Below are 18,105 nucleotides of genomic sequence, written 5' to 3'. Positions count from 1 at the left end.
TGTGCGGTTTTTGACAGAAAACTTGTTGTAACACAACTTTCTGTAGTAACATGAGAATTTCCTGTAGTCACAACAAAAAAGTACTCAGAACTACAGAAAACAGTAAACTACCACAAAAAAAAAAACTGCAGCACTACAGAAACGTACTAAAGAACAATCTGACGTTTACGACACAACTCCACAATATTTTGCCGCATTTTTGACAGGGTTCTGTAATTTGTTACGACTAGGTGTCGCTTCCCACCAGCTATTGGGAATTACTCGGTCAAGTGATGTAACTTTTCTCCAGGAAATCGCCGTATTTTATGACCGACGAGAACTTTTTCCCCGATGAGGCGTTCCAACCTGATCCATATGATTACTTTAGCGATACAATTGAAAGAGATCCGAGATGCATGAGTGTTGCAACAGTTAATGTTGGGCTCGTTGAATTCTTCACCGCATCTCAAAGATTGAGAGCTGGAAACATATAAAACAATAGCGCCGTACCATATACCCTGATGCTCTGGGACAATAGACATTGCTTAAAAAAGAGCCGAATAACATAATGGAAAAGAACAAGAAGACGACACGAACAGAGGAGTTGAACTTGCGACTTTATTTTTGAACAACCACGATCTACTATTCGAGAATTTTTTCAGGGGCATCATAGAAACAGAAATGATCAGAACCTCCGTCCTTTTTTTTTTTTTTTTTTCATGTCATTGTGCGCATTTGTTGTCTCTTTTGTGCTGCCTTCGTTGGACCGCCGTTCTCCAACAAAATTATTAAAGCCAGTTTTTTTTTTTTTTTTCTGTTCCACTTCTACAAAGTTTAGAATCATCCTCTGTCCAAGGACTACACCATTGTTTGATGCGGTCCCACTAGCGGCGGTGTACAGTCGCTACTCGAACAGTGCTCTTAGCGCATGTCCTGTTTAGGTCAAAGACGAGGTCGTTCGGAGGCATAAACGGCGCATTCCTCTCCCAGTAAAGAGGGCGGTCGAAAATTTAGTTTCACTATTGCGACGTTTTAAATACCGCGCCTCAATGGATGCGCCTCGTGCGAAACCGTACTTGGGAAACCGAAGGCAACATATCTAAAGCAACTGACTGTTGCGTTGCACCACAGAGTTATCAATCCTTATGATCACACGTCTCGCATCGAGTCGAGCTCTGGCACGGCTAACAAAAGAATATAAAGGGGAAAGTATCTGTCAGAGTTAAAGACTTCGCATGCATGCCGTACTCACAGCATTGGGAGGGGAACGACGTTCTAAGGACGAGGCTCTCGCTGCGTCGACGGGTCCCGCACGTGATTTGTCATCGCCACTCTTCTTCGCCTCGTTTAGCCGCTCCCAATTGACGACGGCCACTATGCAGCGGCCCTGGCGAACGCCTCTGCCTTTGAGAACGGTTCACAACTCACTCGCGACGCGCCGGGCGCTTCTTCCGAGCTGTTGCAAAACACATCCAACCACAAGACAAACTAGCTGACGTCTCACGTAAACAGCGAAGAATGGGGGAAACAAAGTGCTTGGAACGATGCGAAGCTGTTGGATCGTGGATGAGACTTTGGCAGCAGCCCGAGAAAACAAGCAACACACGCACTGCACGTGAGTCGTACGTCGAAGCACGGCAGGCGAGAACGGACCAACGGAGCGGAGCGTTCGTGGTCGGGGACGAACGAGCCTTTCGTGGAAACGTGGTCGCAACAATCACCGGCATCAAATGCACGACGAGCCCACCGGAGACGGGTCGCAAACGCTGTCGCCCCTCGTGCTGGCCGCAGCAGTGGCGCACAAAACGCGAGTTTGTCGCACGCGCGCGCAAGCGACGACCGCTTCCAAAGAGCGACCCTTCTTCCTCACCGCGTCCGTTGCCGCGCCTTCTCTCACCCGCCTCTCTCGTGTGTAGGAGCGCCGGCTTGGCTTGGCTTCTGGCTTTGCTGCTCCGATAGACTGGCCGGCCGCTTCGGGGAGGGGGGGGGGGGGGGGGGGTCAAAGCAGGAAAGAGGAATAGGACTCCTCCTGTTGCTTTATTTGCCCTCTCTGCTCAGTGCTCACTCCCAACTCCTCTCACTGGCTCTAACTTTTTACTTTCCTCTTCTCTCACTCTACTCTTTTCTTTCGTTAGTCTGCCCTGCAGCGCGCGTATTTCGACGGTTTTTCCTTCGCTCTATCGCGCGCTCTTTCCGTCGCGACGTTCGCATTAGTTTTCTTAACAACCGCCCTTTCCCCTCTCGCACTTCCTCTTCATGAACTCTGGTTGTTTACTTCCCTTTCTGTTTGGCCCGCTCCTTCTTTGGCATCAGTTTTGCATCTCTCCCCTCTTTCGGAAACGAGTTCCAGAGGCCTGCAGCCAGTTTGTATCACATTCTTGCGATCTTTCGCTGGTCGGGGGACCACCTCATTCTGTGCGGTTGGAGGGTGGCTCGCTACCGAGGGCGCCGCGAGGAGGAACCATAAGAAAAAAAAAAAACGCTTGAAAGCATTGCCGCTTTACTTTCGTGCTCGTAATAGCGTTACTCTAGAGGATGGTTTGCAGAATCCGATTAAGCTATATATGTTTTTGGCAGTGTGATGAAAGATGCGGCGAACGGCTTGGGAGCTGTTGGCGAATTTTTATTTGGCGCGCGCAAGCTTCTCAGGGCTCAGGACTCATGAGGGAAGCGTTAATTCGCGCCATGCTAGCCGGTCAGCTTTGGATGACGTTACTCTACTCACGCTGAAGGGATAACGTGTTATCCGGGATTAAGAGCACAGAGTACCAGAGTAGGCAAACAATACAGAATAAGCAACATTGTGTAAAGAATATTGAAATTAATCCCGCTACGGAGCTGTATATCCATCGCATCGAAGAAGGGGCCAGCAGGCGTATGGGTAAGTGGGTGGGTGGATGGGTTGATGGGTGGATGAGTGGACGGACAGACGGACGGACGGACGGACGGACGGACGGACGGACGGACGGACGGACGGACGGACGGACGGATGGACGGATGGATGGATGGATGGATGGACGGACGGATGGACGGACGGATGGACGGATGGATGGATGGATGGATGGATGGATGGATGGATGGATGGATGGATGGATGGATGGATGGATGGATGGATGGATGGATGGATGGATGGATGGATTTCTGGCGTGATAAAGCACAGAATTCGCGGCGGTTCAACGCCCTATTGCTCTGAAAAAGAAAAAAAAATCAGGCTTGGCGAGGTGGCCTCAGCTTCGTAGATCTTTACGCTTTAACTAGGCAAAAATATATGTATCTGTGAATCGAGCACTCGACGCCTTCAGCAAGGGAGTCGTCATCCTCGAAAGCAATATAGTAAAAGAAAGGTTACGCAACCTAGGACATTAGCGCTTTTTACGAGCACATCCGTTACGCGATAGCTCAGCTCTGCATACGGCCTGTGCATATATGCCTTGTGTGGGCGTAGATGTTTGCTCTTACCCTGCCTTCACTTGCAGGCCCGTATATATATATATATATATATATATATATATATATATATATATATATATATATATATATATATAGACGCTCCTTGATACAAATACCGTGCAGTGCTGTATGAGCTATATACATTCAGCGTCCGCTGACCTCTCTCGTTTTCGCTGTAAGAACATTAATAAAGAAGATTTATTTATTTTTTTTATTTTTTATTTTTTTTTGGGGGGGGGGGGGGGTGTCCTTAAGATCAGGTTTCCAAATCATGTCTTAATCAAGGCCATGCAAAAAGTGCTGAGGATTGGTGGACCCGACGGCTGAGCGATGATTAGGATACGCGATGAAAATGACGGTGTCACAATCTCATACTTATAATGTGGGGACACCCATAAGTTCGTGACAACTCGCAATCTCTCTTCGACTGTCTCCGGCCCTTTGGCTTCATTGCTGCATCGCTCTACGTATACACAAGCGAGGCGGAAAAGATTTATACAACGCCGCGGGGGGGATCGCGCCAAAAGCGAGTGCCGTGGTTGGGATCGTGCTCGGCGTGTTGATCGCGTTCGCGCGCACCTCACACGCTTCCAGCCCTCGGGAACCGTCGCAACAACTACTAGGCACGCGTTGCACATATGGGGCCCCGGCCGTCACCGCTTTATTACAGCGCGTAGTGATCTGAGCTACGTGAAGCGCTGATTCAGCGGCGGCGCATACCGCCCCCCCCCCCCCCCCCCCCCCCTTTCGTCTCTTCCTCCTTCCCCATCGAACTTTCTCTTTTGCGTTGACAAGCACTGACTATTCAAACAAGCCCTTCGGCGTCCGCGACTGCATACGATCAGCTGATAACGAATCGAGTCAGCGCGCCAGGCGTGACGTGACTATATGGGCTATATACATACGGGAAAGGGCGGCTTCAGGCGGTCGTGCGCTGGATATAATGAAGGTCCTGTTATTTGGAAAAATAAAACATCACCGGCAATGTGGGCTTATGGCGCTTACACAGACGTTTGTTCTGGACGACGAGCGTAGCGTTAAGGCAGGAGTGGCAGTGCGGGGGTCTTTGATGAGATCCTTTATGACCTAGCTTTGCAAAATCAACAGCAGTTCAAAAGAAGCGGACTTAGAGTTAAAGCCCTTTGTAAGCCTGTTACACGGGTTATATTTGATGCTAGCTGCGTATGCGTGATATGAGCATGCATACTGAGCTCCTTTTATATTGTTAGTAGTCGTAAACTGAAATGATTAGTCAATGTTATTTTTTTTTTTAGTTTTACTCCGCATACCTGCGCTACACAGCTAGCGAACAAAACTTCTGTGAGGGACCTGAGGGCCGATATTCGTTTTGACGTATGCTCACCAAAGTGCCAATGGCTGTATCTGTATTCCGACATCTTGTCAAAAAAAACAAACAAAAAAAAAAAAAACAAAGGAGCACGCGCCGAACCTGTGAATTCTTTATTTCGTTAGGGAAGTGGCAACAAATCTAGATAAGGAATCTCAATGGAGGACTAAGTTAGATTCACTGCACCTTTAATAAGCACCTTTAAAACTCTGACTGCAAGCTTAAAGACGCTACCTAGAGTATTTAATGCATAATGCAAGGGAGGCTTTAAGTACCCACTTGCCTCACACATTAAAAATGGCTGGCAGGCTCACAAGCTTACTACCGCGGTTATGAGTTTGAGGAAAATAAAATGGCCCATGAATGCTTCCTCCTACTCCGCCTTCCCGGAAGACGAAGTTTGCACAGCAGCTCCGCGCCTTCAGAACTTGCTGCCTGGGCAGGTTGCGACCTGTCGTTCCAGAGATAGTTAATCTGGATGGTTATTCTATATTGGTAATCTGGGCGAATACTGGCTAGTAGCTTACTAGTATTGCTCAAGGGGAAAGTAGGTAACAATTTTTTCGTACCAGCAGTACTCACCTGTAGGACAGAAACATGGAGGCTAACTAAAAGGGTTGTCTTTAAACCGAGATCGGCATAGACAGCTATGAAACGGAAAATCGCAGATGTAACATTAAGAAACAGGAAGCGTTAGAGTGGGTCAGAAAAAAAAAACAAAAAAAAAAACATGAGCCAATGGCATTCTAGCCGAAATCAAGAAGAAATGGGAATAGGAAGGACATGTAATGCGAAGGGAGCACAACGGGCGGTCGCTAAGAGTAACAAATCGTTTTCCAAGGAAAGGCAAGCGTAGTTGTTGGCAGCAGAGTTAATAGAGCGGATGAGATTAAAAAGATTACAAGTGTGAACTGGACGGAGCTAGCACAGGACCTGATTAAATGGAGAACGACGAACGACGTTTGTCCGGCAGTTGGTATAGACAGGCTGATGATGATGATGATGATGATGATGATGATGATGATGATGATGATCGGCTCAGTGCTGTATACCATGGATATTTAGAACGGACTAAAGCCGGACAGCTGGAGACTTAGCGAGAGGCCCTCGAAACGGAAGTCTTGGCAGTAACACGAGAGGCCGTCACGGGGTTGCACATGCTCGACTCTTGTCCCTTATCTTACAACTAATTTTTATGACATCCATCCGCCGCGTTTTATAGCCCTCGCACGAGGCGCAAAAATTACAGCCACCGGCGGATAAAGACAAAACGTACCACAAACTTGGCACGCTGTCTTCTCGAGGGACAGAGCCGATATTTGAGGAAGCTGAGGCAGCCACTAAGCGAAATTAACGCTCTTTTGAGAGGGGAAACAGAAAACGTGAAATTTTTAGAGCGCATATAATACTCCTCTCAAGAAAAGTTCCAAGCCTTCTGCCAGCTCAGTTACATGGACCCCGACACAAGGAAAAGTTCCTCTCTATTTTCCTCGCGTGAGTGCGCGTTTAATTTCTTGGCCCGCTGAATTAGATTGACGATAGCGGCACCTCCATAGCGTGAGCTCTCCTCTCCACTCTTCCCTTACCTCAGTCTCTTGCCACAGCCCGCTTGTCTGCGTCATATGCATTGGCCCTGCTGAATTTTTCATCAGCAGCTGAAGAAGACAAACGATTGTCCGCCCTCTGCCGCCTTGCGCCAGTTGACGGACGCCTGACCGCCGTGCTAGGCTCGCCGCTAGATACGTGATAGGACTGAATGCTGGTGGCACGTGAACAACGAAGCAGTTCCCGACCCAATTTGCGTACGCAATAAATAGACCTGGGCCAGCTGACGCGTACGCCTAACTATACGGTCCCTTGCACACCATCACCGTTACAGTCGATTTGACTTGCACGATGTCGATAGCTGCATGGGCCGGCTAACGCAGCGTACGAGAGTGTGTGTTTATAGAACGGGCGGCAATCAGTGGCGTGCCAGGAGACACTTAAAACGACACGGCTTCGCGTACTTATTTATTTACGGGGCGGGGGAACAGAAAACAAATTACTCTTGCCAGGTGTATATAGTTCCTTTACGTGCGTGCTTGCGTGCGTGCAGTCCTGCCGGGATCTGGTGGTCCGTGGACAAAGCCAACATGAAATGTGTTTATGCAGCCTCGTTCCCAGTAGCCGCATGTTAGTGCCGATATAGAGGCACGCCAACCAGTGTTTTCCTGTATCTGCGGCTATCCTCTACAAGTGCTACAAGTCTGTGCATAAACACATATCTGTGGACGGATGAAAGAGTGCCTCAAGGCGTGACGTGTATGGGGGCTGCACATGGATCGATGTTCGCGCACTTTCACAGGCAATACTCCCATTTATAACAAGCAACTGCATTGTTTGTCCAACTCTCTCTTCACTCTCACCTGTTTCTTTTTTTTTTTTTTACTGTTTCTATTGGTCTTTAAAATTGCTTTTATCGTTCAATTTCTGTTTTGTTTTTAGTTTCAGAATAGGCAGATGACACCAGCTTTTTCTTCTCTTCGCTGACATCAAAGAGCTAACAAACACATCAAATACAGCTTTCACATTTATTATGAGACTTATCGTCACTAAACTCGTTAATAATAAACAAAGAAAAACTAAAGCTCAATTATTCTGTCCAAAGGGGCAACACAAGATCGATTCGCCCTCCCATTGAGTATGTAGAAACGTTTACCTTACTTGGTGTCGTATTTACCCCCACTATGTCCTGGGATGCCGACGTCAGCAAAGTTTGCTCAGCTCGTTCTAGATATGTTGGCATTATTTCATGGAATGTGTACATGCTTCCTGCTAAAACAAAGCTGCATCTTTACTATGTATTGTTTTATTCCCCCGTCTCATATTGCTTACTTGTTTGGGCAAACTAAAGCATCTAACATCCGGAAGCCCTTAATTTTGCCGAAAAGAGTTCTTCATGCAAATGCTTAACGTACCATTTGACGCACCGATACGTCCAATATACCTGTAATACAAAATAGTGCCTATAGAAAATGTTCGACTAAAGGTCTACATCCTTCTATAAAAGAACAGCAGCCGAAAAGAACACATTTTTTTTCTAGCATAATGGTACTTACACGACATCAAACACCGTATACGGCGCAAAAGAATCATTACACCTACTCCTTACCACGACGCAGAACAACTTATGGTTTTTCCACACTAAAATATACGCTCCCCAAATACTCGAACGCAGATTTTATGACCGGTTGTAGAGTATATGCCTGGCGCCACGGTTTGGAATGCGTTTCCTTGGCTAAATTCCAACTGTACAAATGTGTATAGAGTTGTAAATGAGCTATAACCACTATGTTTTATTTTCGCACCGAAGTATTACATGTAACCTGAGAATCTTAAGTGTGTTCGTGTTTGTGTATTACCTTTTAACTCTTCCGCGTGTCACAAGTGTACACTTATTTCACCCTTTCAGTCGCTTCAAAACCATGGCTCCTTGTAGATGTAGCGAGGCTTGTCAAGTGGTCGTAATTACTGATGTTTTTTTTTTTTTCTTGTCACCATAAGTTTCTTCGTAGAGAAAACTGAAAAATAAAATTTAATTTCATTTGAATTGATAGGGCGTGGGTAGAAAGGGAGAGGGAGCAACGAAACGATGTCGATGACAAAGCATCCGTAAATGAGGGGCTGTGAGTCGCATGCGAACAGCGGAAAAGGGCCTATCAGGTTGTTCCACTGCGTTGCATTTATAGAACTGCCGAGGTTGGCGTTATTTTGGATGCGTTTACTTGTGCTCGCAGTTTTAATATCCACCCAGCCTAGATGTACTCTGTAATAATGGTAATAGTTACAGTACTCCCGGACGTTATATTAACGTGTCGTGCTTCTGCTGCATATTGTCCTGGTGCGACCTCTCGATACGCGGAGTTCGCGCCTACTTTTCGCAAAAGGTAATGATGCATGTCTGAGTTCTGAGAATTCCGTAAGAGAGTATGCGGTCATCACAGATATACTGCGTTACGCTTTATGCAACCGTTACGCTAAATTTTGCGGTAATGGCGGTGCAAGAGATATTAGCCTCAATGTGGTGAAAAAATGGCCCAGTGAACTCTTCCGTTGGCCAAGAGGAAAACGAACAATCCAATTTACTCCAAAATTTTGCTATTGCTTGAGAAAATATACGTTACTACTGCGTATATAGTGTTCCAAACGCCATTGTTCGTTCCTCTATTGCCGTATAAACGGCCTCTTTCTCACTATTGTTTTACTCTTCTCATGCGAACGTCCACAACTTCCCAAATAGGTTCATTTGTTCTGCAAAGGAAATCTCCATCTGCTATCTTTTGCCTCTTGTTCCAAGATCGCTTTGATAACCATGTAGGATAACCTATCTTCACAGGTTATATTTTATGACCATTGTGTGATCTACACTACACGTTACTGTGTATAATGATATGCACACAGCTTTATATAGACATACGTGCTCTTCTGTCCACCAAGTGAGGCAGGAGAGTCCACGTACCCAATAAAACTTTTCATCTTCTTCACCTAAAACTTCCCCGTCTTCCTATTTTCCGAATTTACCCGAATAACACGCATAACAAAGCCTCCTGCACACATGCTTAGAAGTTCTATATAAACGATGCAAAGCAATGTATATTGGTATCATTTTTTTTTTTTTTTAATCCATCGGCGGGATTTCTTTCTGCGGAAGGACGGACAAATGGTTGACAAAACATTGCTGACAGGGAAAAGTGAATGTGTTTCTGCATAGCGCATTTGACACAATAATTACTAATTAAAAACGAAACAATTAAAAAATTCTCGAGACCACATGCATATCCCACAGTGTGAGTCTCGTTCAGGGCAGCGCCTCATTTGTCGGTTGCATCGGGGCCGCCCGAGTTCGTCGACATACGCGACATCCTCATTACTAGTCTGGACGGCTGTTCCCGGTTGTTTGTTTGTCGATTACGGGACGCCACTGGGCTCGTCCGGCTACATTGTTTTATCACGCGGAGCCGTCAGACCTGAGCGATCCCTGATCGACAGCTGCATGACGACGCAAGCTCTCGGCAGGACGGGCATAGGGGGCGCTATCGTACCACCTCCCATTGTCTGAAGCAACACGCGCGTTCTGGTCCGGCGAAACCGCTGCGCGCTCCAAATACATCGCATGACCTCAGCGTTGAGATCATCTCGGCTTTACATTCTCAAAGAGGAGTGGCGTACAGAAAGTTCATATTATTGGCAGGAAAGAAAACAAACAGATAAAGAAATGAGGATTGAGTTTTACCTTTAATATACATGCTCTTTTCCTAAGACCATTAACTTCTACGACTGATGGGCGAGTTGCCGTAAGCTATAGCTGCAGACATCTTAACTTAAGGAGTCCAGAAAGTGCTCCACTCGAACAATCACTTCATTGTCGATTGCTCCAGAAATGGTTTGTGCGCAGCATATTCTCCGTGGAAGGAAAGCGAAAATAGTCACACACACACACACACACACACACACACACACACACACACACACACACACACACACACACACACACACACACACACACACACACACACACACACACACACACACACACACACACACACACACACACACACACACACACACACACACACACACACACACACACACACACACACACACACACACACACACACACACACACCTGCGGTTCTTTAACGTGCGCTGACATCGCACGGCACACGGACGCCACTCCATTTCTCCTCCATCGAAGCGCAGCCACCGGCGGTCGGGATCGAACCCGGGTACTCCGGCAACAGTAGTCCGGCATCTTAACAGCTGTACCACCGCGGTGGTGGTGGTGGTTAAAACATTTACTGCCAGTAATACAGAGGGTGGGGGCATTGCCCTCTACATGGCATTTCAGAGCCCCCTTCATGTACGGAGGGCCCTTTTACGAAGCAAAAGAAAGCCCTTGGAGGGCTATCCGAGCGAGAGCGCATGTAATGATCTTGCGTTGATCCTTATAGGAGGTACTGGTGGGTAGCTTCTCCCAGTAATCTAGGGCCACCTCTGGTGAAGGAGGATGAGAGAATGAGGGGCAGGTGAGTAATATGTGTAGAAAGTCGCCAGGTTTGCCACAGAGCTTGCAGGAAGAACCATTGCGGTGCACCACCGCGTCATGCCGTAATATGTTCCGCGTCGCGAACAAGAAAGCCCTAACCTTGTAAACTGTCTCTCGTGCAGCAAGTGGCGCAAAAGCTTAAGTCAAATTCTTGAAAATATAAAAAGTCGAAAATGAGGAGACGAGAACAACGAAAACGACGCAACTTCCCCGAGGTCGCATGAACTGCCGCCCACTGAACTGCAACCCATCCGTCTTTATCGAGAGAGAGAGACGTCAAGCAGCGTTCACAGTTGAAGCCATATATGCCTCCCAACAATGGCTCACGGTTGCCTGTACATGTTGATAGCCGGCTGCTCTCGAGCGAGCAGTAGGATATGACGGATAACCGGCGTGCCTGTCGAGATGCCTCGTTAACCTGTTTTTAGAGAAAAAAACGTCGATCACGTGACTCCCCAAGAGCGACCAACGGCAATGCCCCGTTTAGACCGCCAGCTAAAAACCGCGCGGCGCGTGCGTTTCACGATTGTATTCGAAACGAAACTGGGCACACATTAGAAAACGGCTGTGGCGAAGTGGAGAGGAGAGGAGTGGTTTTGCATGTATGCACTGCAGTCTTTGACGGTAGGAAATGTTGGAAGGGATAGAGTGGTTGATTATTTGATGAATAAATGTGTTGCGACAATAATTAGTCTCTCAAAGATCAGCCATTTCTTCCTCGCTCGCAGGCTTAAAATGTGGCGTCGGTCAGAATCAGCCTACCCGTGAAACTAACTGGTCCCTAATTGGAAACTAGCCATCTGCATCACCCCCCCCCCCCCCCTGACTTTGCGATGACCCACTGAATATTAATCTTTCTCGAGACGCCTGGTCTTGGTGAGGCAGTTCCTTGTGCAGAGAACATGGTGAGGGTTAACTTCATGAAGCAGATGCGTGCAGGAAGTGGTACCGCATTTGTGGTGTGCAGTAGAGTTATTCTTTATTATGCTCTCAGTATTTATAGGTTACTCATTACTAACAATAATGTTTATTATTACCCTATATTGCTCTCTAACGCATCTCATGCCGTAGGATCTATATACATTAGAACTATGAGACCATGGCCAACACGTACACCTGACCAGTTATTTAACAGTACCGCACGGCTGTCGACTGCCGGCGCTGCTGCGGGGGAGCACGTAGGAGATGACAAGGCAAGCGAGGGCAAGGGCATGTTTACAGCATAGAGTTCCTTACACTAACTAGAGGGAAAGCTGAGGGCGCTGCACTTCATCCACCATGGTCGCGCTAAGAATCATGGGCCGGTGTGCTACTTGTTGCGGGACAGTCAGTTTTTCTCGGGTACTGCGATGTTTCTTTTTCGTCATCATCATCATCTGAAGGTGCGTACGTAGACCGCGAAAGCCATAGTAGCGAAGGCGCAAATGCAGACGTCCTCGATAAATGGTTTTTGTTTCCCGAAATGCCTCTAAAAAGTTCCTTCAGTGATTGCACAACCATAAATATTTTTGTAACGTTTTTATTTCAAATTTTGCCTATTAAGTGCAAAATATCGGTATTTGTGCTGCTCAAAACTAAACCAGTAGGAGAAAGAGCCATCGCTTATATTGGATAAATATCACACTGACATGCTGTTTCTCTCTCTTTTTGAAATTTATAGTGATAATATTGAATGATAGGTCATTATTTACGGTAGAACAACGTTTATCTTTGCATTAGTTTTGGCCAAAAGTTGTAGTTCAGCACTCGGTAGCTCTCCGGCCCATGATGCTTTGAGCGCCCATGGTGGCTGAACTGCCGTCTGGAAATTCCATGTAAACTCCCATAGATGGCAGCACAGCTTTCCCTCTAGGTAAGAGTAAGAAACTGTATGGTTTACAGTTCCTGCTGCAGCAGAGAGCATCGTCTGCTAGGCTGTTCTGGTTAGTGTGAAGCATCCGCCACAATCGCCTGTCACACATCGGCGCACGAAGCAGCTACCGCTACTTGATCTTATGCGCCGCCTAGAGTGTGGTCACCTGTATTGAACACACATTTGCAATGGGCAACTTGGCACGCCCAATACTATTTGCAATCGCCCCTTAATTTCGGTGCAAATAGTTGTCGAGGGCAATAAATATCGGCGCATTAAAATTTTAAAAAATAAAACCTCGTGAAGGTACCCGCAAATGGAACAGGGGACAAGTGTAGTACTTGGAACGTTACAAGTTAGCGCAAATCAAGGCCAGATGCACAAAGCAGATAGAACAGGCTATGGAGGAAGGAAACAACTTAGGAGCTAGACCTTGACGTCACTTTTTTGAAGCCGGCATGGCCGCACGGCCGCGCCCCGACCGGACGCTGCAATGCCTCTCCTCCTCCTTAACCCTCCGCATTTTCTTTCTCCGCGACGCTCACGTACCTCGGGCCCTTAGCAACGCTGTTGCTAGTGGCCCGTGTCCTCATAGCAACAGCGTCGTCGTTGCTAATGGCCGGACTTGGCTAACCCTAAATTGTGACGTCACTTCCGCCACACTTTCTCCAATGCATTGGGAATGGCAAAGGCCTCTCCTTAGTTGATTCGAGGGGTTGCTTCCGACGGAGTGAACAGCCAAGCAAACGACACTCCCTCGAGAAGCATGAAAACGCTCCCGCGCTCGTTCCCTCTCCCGATTTCCGCTTTGCTTCGCATCTGCGCCACTACACTTGGCAGTCGATAGCTGCGCGCTACTAGTAAAAATTGACCGGGTGTACATCTTTCATTAAATACATGTAATGACCATTCGGCCGACTTTCCCAAAGGTCGAGTTCTTTGAATATTTATTCCCGATCGAATGGCTGTAAGTGGAAATGAGAGAAAACATAGATTCATGCTGCAGGCTGCGAGAAGGCTGAAGAAGAAAGGGAGAGCAAAATGAAAGTCTTCGCCGAACTTTCGCCTCTCTCTGACACAAAGGTGCGTTCGATCAGCAGGCGCAAAACACCTGGAGCAAAAACAAAAGGCAAAACAAAATAATCCTAGCCTAAGCACACTAATAATGCAAACTCTACCTTGGACGTGCACGTGTCCACTTGAGAAACAATAGCATAAAAAAGAACGTCACCGATTTTCCAAAGATAGGCTGCCTTACCAGAGACCCGTACCGCCGTTCCCACCTGCTGTGCGTTGGGGTCGTTCGATTGGTTTTTCTGCAGCGAATCGCCATCTAGCGCGCGCCCCACTCCCGCATTTTTGTTTTTTTAGTTCGTAGTAATTTATTCGAAAGCCAGCAGAAATCGGAGTTCACAAGAAGTCTAATACGATACCTAACCTGCCTCTGCTATATGTTACAGGTTGGCAACGAAGAAATGGCTGATCGAACTTGGAAGTAAATAACCCGAAAAGAGAACCAATACTGAACACTCTGAATGTAAGCTCAGTCCACTTCATTAGGAAAGCGGGGTTCACTATCGACTAGTGTTCACATTCGTAGCACACTACTTAGTTATTCTCGACTTTTGACACGATGGCAGCACCGGAGGGTTTCTCCAAAATAGACAAATCGGCGTGCTACTATGACATGCTCGGAAAACAACGACGCCCAATTTGTTGTTGTTGTTGTTGTTTTTTAGAAAGAGCTTTAGTTGGTGGAAGGTTGGAGATTTCTGACTGAGTGACATGTCTCTGCCCCGCTACTTGAAATCATATAGGGTGGAATGAAATAAGGAGGAAGAAACAAATAGAAACACAGTGAGCTAGGGACTATGACATCATATTACAGCGCTCTCCGGTGTTATAACGCGAATGTGATTAACCGGGATGTCCTAGTTTGTACAAAGAAATTGAAGGTACAATGAGAACAGATACATTTCTTTTACTCCTTCGGAGAAAAAAAAAAATCAATTGCTTGTCTTTTGGTGGTTACGTGAATTCACCAGCTAAAATGTACATTTTCCTGGCGCGAAAACTTGAATTACACGCACGAAATGCTCAATACAAATTGAACATTTATACATGGCTTGAGTGACGAAAACGGCCGGGGTCATTTTCATTTTATCAAGGGGGGGAGTCGTAGCTTGAGAAATCCGAGCTATGCTAACACCGAGAAAAGCCTTTTATTAACTAGAATAAGATATGTTTACTTCGATTTATTCTCTGTACCCTCGTTTAAACGAAAATGGGTAAACGAGCGAGATACTACAGCTGCATGACCAGAACGGCCAATATTAAAACGATGAGGCCACTCAGGAGTGAATGTGAGAGAATTCTGAGTTCTCAGCTGCATTTTCTTTGCGTGCTTATGCCAGTTCTTTATTTAATTGCTCATCGGTGGTTAAATAAAGATGATAAATTTTAGATTGAGCCAAGGCGGCCATTTTCGAATATCTCTTTTATGGGTGGTGCCCCATGATTGGCCTTCGTGGTCACGTGAGCTTCGTGACGTTTCAAATCCCCCGGATAGTGCAGAAAAGCTCGTATGACTATATCCGTGAACACTATAAACCATATCTCTTATCACTCTTGTCTGATGTGATTTTTATGGTTAGGCCATTGTAAAGCAATAACAAGAAGAGCCTCTCCGTGCACCACATATGTATAGCAGGCAAATAGCCAATAGAAAATAAACAAATGGGGCGCTTTGAGCCAAACAATAAATTTGAAAAACAAAGAAACTAGATTATCTACCATCGGTGAATCAATTTTTTTTAGTTTTTGTTATTTCAATGTTTAACGTGATTTTTGCTGGATGACAATAGACATTAATCTTCAGTTGATGTCTTTCTAGTCTTCTGAATGTTCTTCCCTTTTGTCTCTTTTTTTTTAAAACATGATTCTTGATGACTAACATTATATATTAACCTAGATAGGTCGCTTGAAGACGCCGTTCGAAATATTGGCCAGTGCTGGAGGTTTGTATTTTCTGTTGCTGTGAGGCGGGTTGGTTTTGTTTGATGTATGACGTTTAACGCCCCAAAGCAACTCAGGTTATGATAGGTCGAAGTGGAGGGCTCCAGAAATGTCGACCACCGGTGGTCCTTGTTTGTTTGTTTGTTTTCAGGGGGGGGGGGGGGGGGGGTACGTCTGTGTTAGGAGGCCCCGTTGCTGTATGGTATCAGATGGCTGGATGTTGAATCTGAAATAACTTAAAATTAAGTACTCCCCCCCCCCCCCCCATTGTTAGTTTTTTTTTGTTTCTTTTTTTATTCATTTTCCTTCTTTTTCTTCTTTCCTTTAGAGTGCTAGTGTGTGATATACTGTATTATGCAAAGGAAGCTAAAGAATAACCTATTATTTTCAGTGAGTGAGTGAGTGAGCGAGTGAGTGAGTGAGTGAGTGAGTGAGTGAGTGAGCGAGTGAGCGAGTGAGCGAGTGAGTGAGTGAGTGAGTGAGTGAGTGAGTGAGTGAGTGAGTGAGTGAGTGAGTGAGTGAGTGAGTGAGTGAGTGAGTGAGTGAGTGACGCTAGTCCCGAAACTTCGCATCAGCATGAGAATGATTGCCAAGGGCCACTTTGCGAAGGCCTATTCATTTTAAAGTGGACAATAAAAGCTATCGCCACCACATTTCTTTATAATACGGAGAGCTGATTTTTGTTAGTCTTACATAATGCTCCAACTGCTGTATCTATGCACTTGTTACATCACCTCCTACATTGATTTTATTGCCAGGCGACAGTGAATTTTCCTACAATCTCAATTTGTAACTTGAATGCAGCGTCGCGACAACCCGCTCGACAGATTATATTAAAGGAACATTACCGCAAGTATCGTAACTGGTATATTCGTATCACTCTGGTGTACACGGTCACGTGCAGCATACACAACACAAACGGCCGTGCATGTAGTCCTCTTTAAATTCTAGGTAACCTTAGATGGCATGGATAGTAATGAAAGGCAGAAGTGAATGGAGGAAAATATAACGGACGATTAATGCGATTCAATTTGAGAGGGATGCGTTAGATAGTGGGTTTGAAGAGTGCACTGAATTGTGGCGCCCTCGTTGTTCAGTAACGTGAACTAGCGCGTGCGCCAGCCAATTCCATGCAGCGAGAAGCTGATCTGAAGCAGCTGTAAGCGAAAGTCACCTGTACGCGCCACCGCAGGTTCGAATCCTGCTCGAGGTCATACCTAATAGCGTGACATCCACTCTTCGCACTGCAACGCCCAAGGTCATTAGCTCCCACGTTTGTCCTTGAGCAGCCGGAGCGAAGGCGTTGTTTAACTGCATCGTCGGCTGGCGCTTCATACTTGATGTGTAGCCTTATTTATGTTCGGATGACATGGTTTAACAGGGATAAATCTTAATATTTCTTGTGCTCCATGCAATGTCGGGCATACTTCAAGCTTAGGGATTTCGTTCACAATACCGCTCTAATCTTAACTTATTAAATGTAGATAGGCTCTCGATGACGCATTTGTTCCTTTATTCGCTCCAGTTAGCCGAAGAACACAAGAAGAGTCTGGTGAACCACCACCAAAAACCGCAAATTGAGTCACCGGGAATGCGTTTTTACAGCCGTAGCATTGAGCGAATCACGTATGCATGTTTTATTTGTTGTTATTCACTGCCCAGGTAGCGTGAATCACCGTATTCTCGCAAAACCCGTCTGGTTGTAAACATCCTTATTGCTAGCATACTCCGTTATCGCGACACGTGGACAGGATGTGTAACGCAGGTGACAGTCCCTGCATGGATTGTGGCAGTGAGCGCAAAGATTATAAAGAGCGAGAGAGAGAAGGGTCCTGGCATGCTGATTATGGTATCACTCTCCCGTACGAAAGGAGAGGCCCGAGTTGGCAACTCCTGAACAAGGTAATGTCAGGCAGCCCAACGTCCAGTTAGCGTTCGGCCATGTCAACGGCCAGCTACCGAACACACCAGCGGACGGCCACCGACGCCGAATTTTCGGCGAACGGGGCCTTTAACGCTATTGTGTTAAAATGGACAGCTGTTCTTAGAAATTAAAAATGGTTGCGAGTAAGCTCCAGCTTGACAACACTGCTTTCGGAAGGCAACTTTAAGCGAAAATTTCCTCCTCCTCGCTATGTCGATCGCAGAGCCGCTGCACACAGCCTAGCAGCAAGCATATTATGCGCACCGGATTTTCCACACCACCTGCTGTTCTAGGCATAAGCTTACGCGCTCTGTCGGAACTCTAAGACACCACTCCAAAGCACCAGACGGTGCTGCTAGTAAAATTTCAGTCTGATTTTCAATCCTGCGAGCAGGAATGAAATTGTAAACAAGTTTCCCTTTTCTTTACACTAACCATTAGGTCCTTCG

The 18,105-nt window shown here is 46.4% G+C and overlaps 1 protein-coding gene across 1 annotated transcript in view; it reads right to left on the bottom strand.

Moving 5' to 3' along the window:
* The window catches only part of LOC146179587 (galactosylceramide sulfotransferase-like), a 79,653-nt gene extending 77,764 nt beyond the window's left edge, over positions 1–1,889 (bottom strand). Inside the window, exon 1 of the mRNA XM_084579254.1 lies at positions 1,232–1,889. The gene's annotated coding sequence lies outside the window, so the exon portion shown is untranslated. The remainder of the gene's footprint in view (positions 1–1,231) is intronic.
* Positions 1,890–18,105: the final 16,216 nt, after the last annotated feature.

Source organism: Amblyomma maculatum, chromosome 9 (genome assembly GCF_055883805.1).
Source record: "Amblyomma maculatum isolate TAMU_Amacu chromosome 9, ASM5588380v1, whole genome shotgun sequence".
Lineage (NCBI taxonomy): Eukaryota > Metazoa > Arthropoda > Arachnida > Ixodida > Ixodidae > Amblyomma > Amblyomma maculatum.
This window is presented reverse-complemented; position numbering and strand designations above follow the sequence as displayed.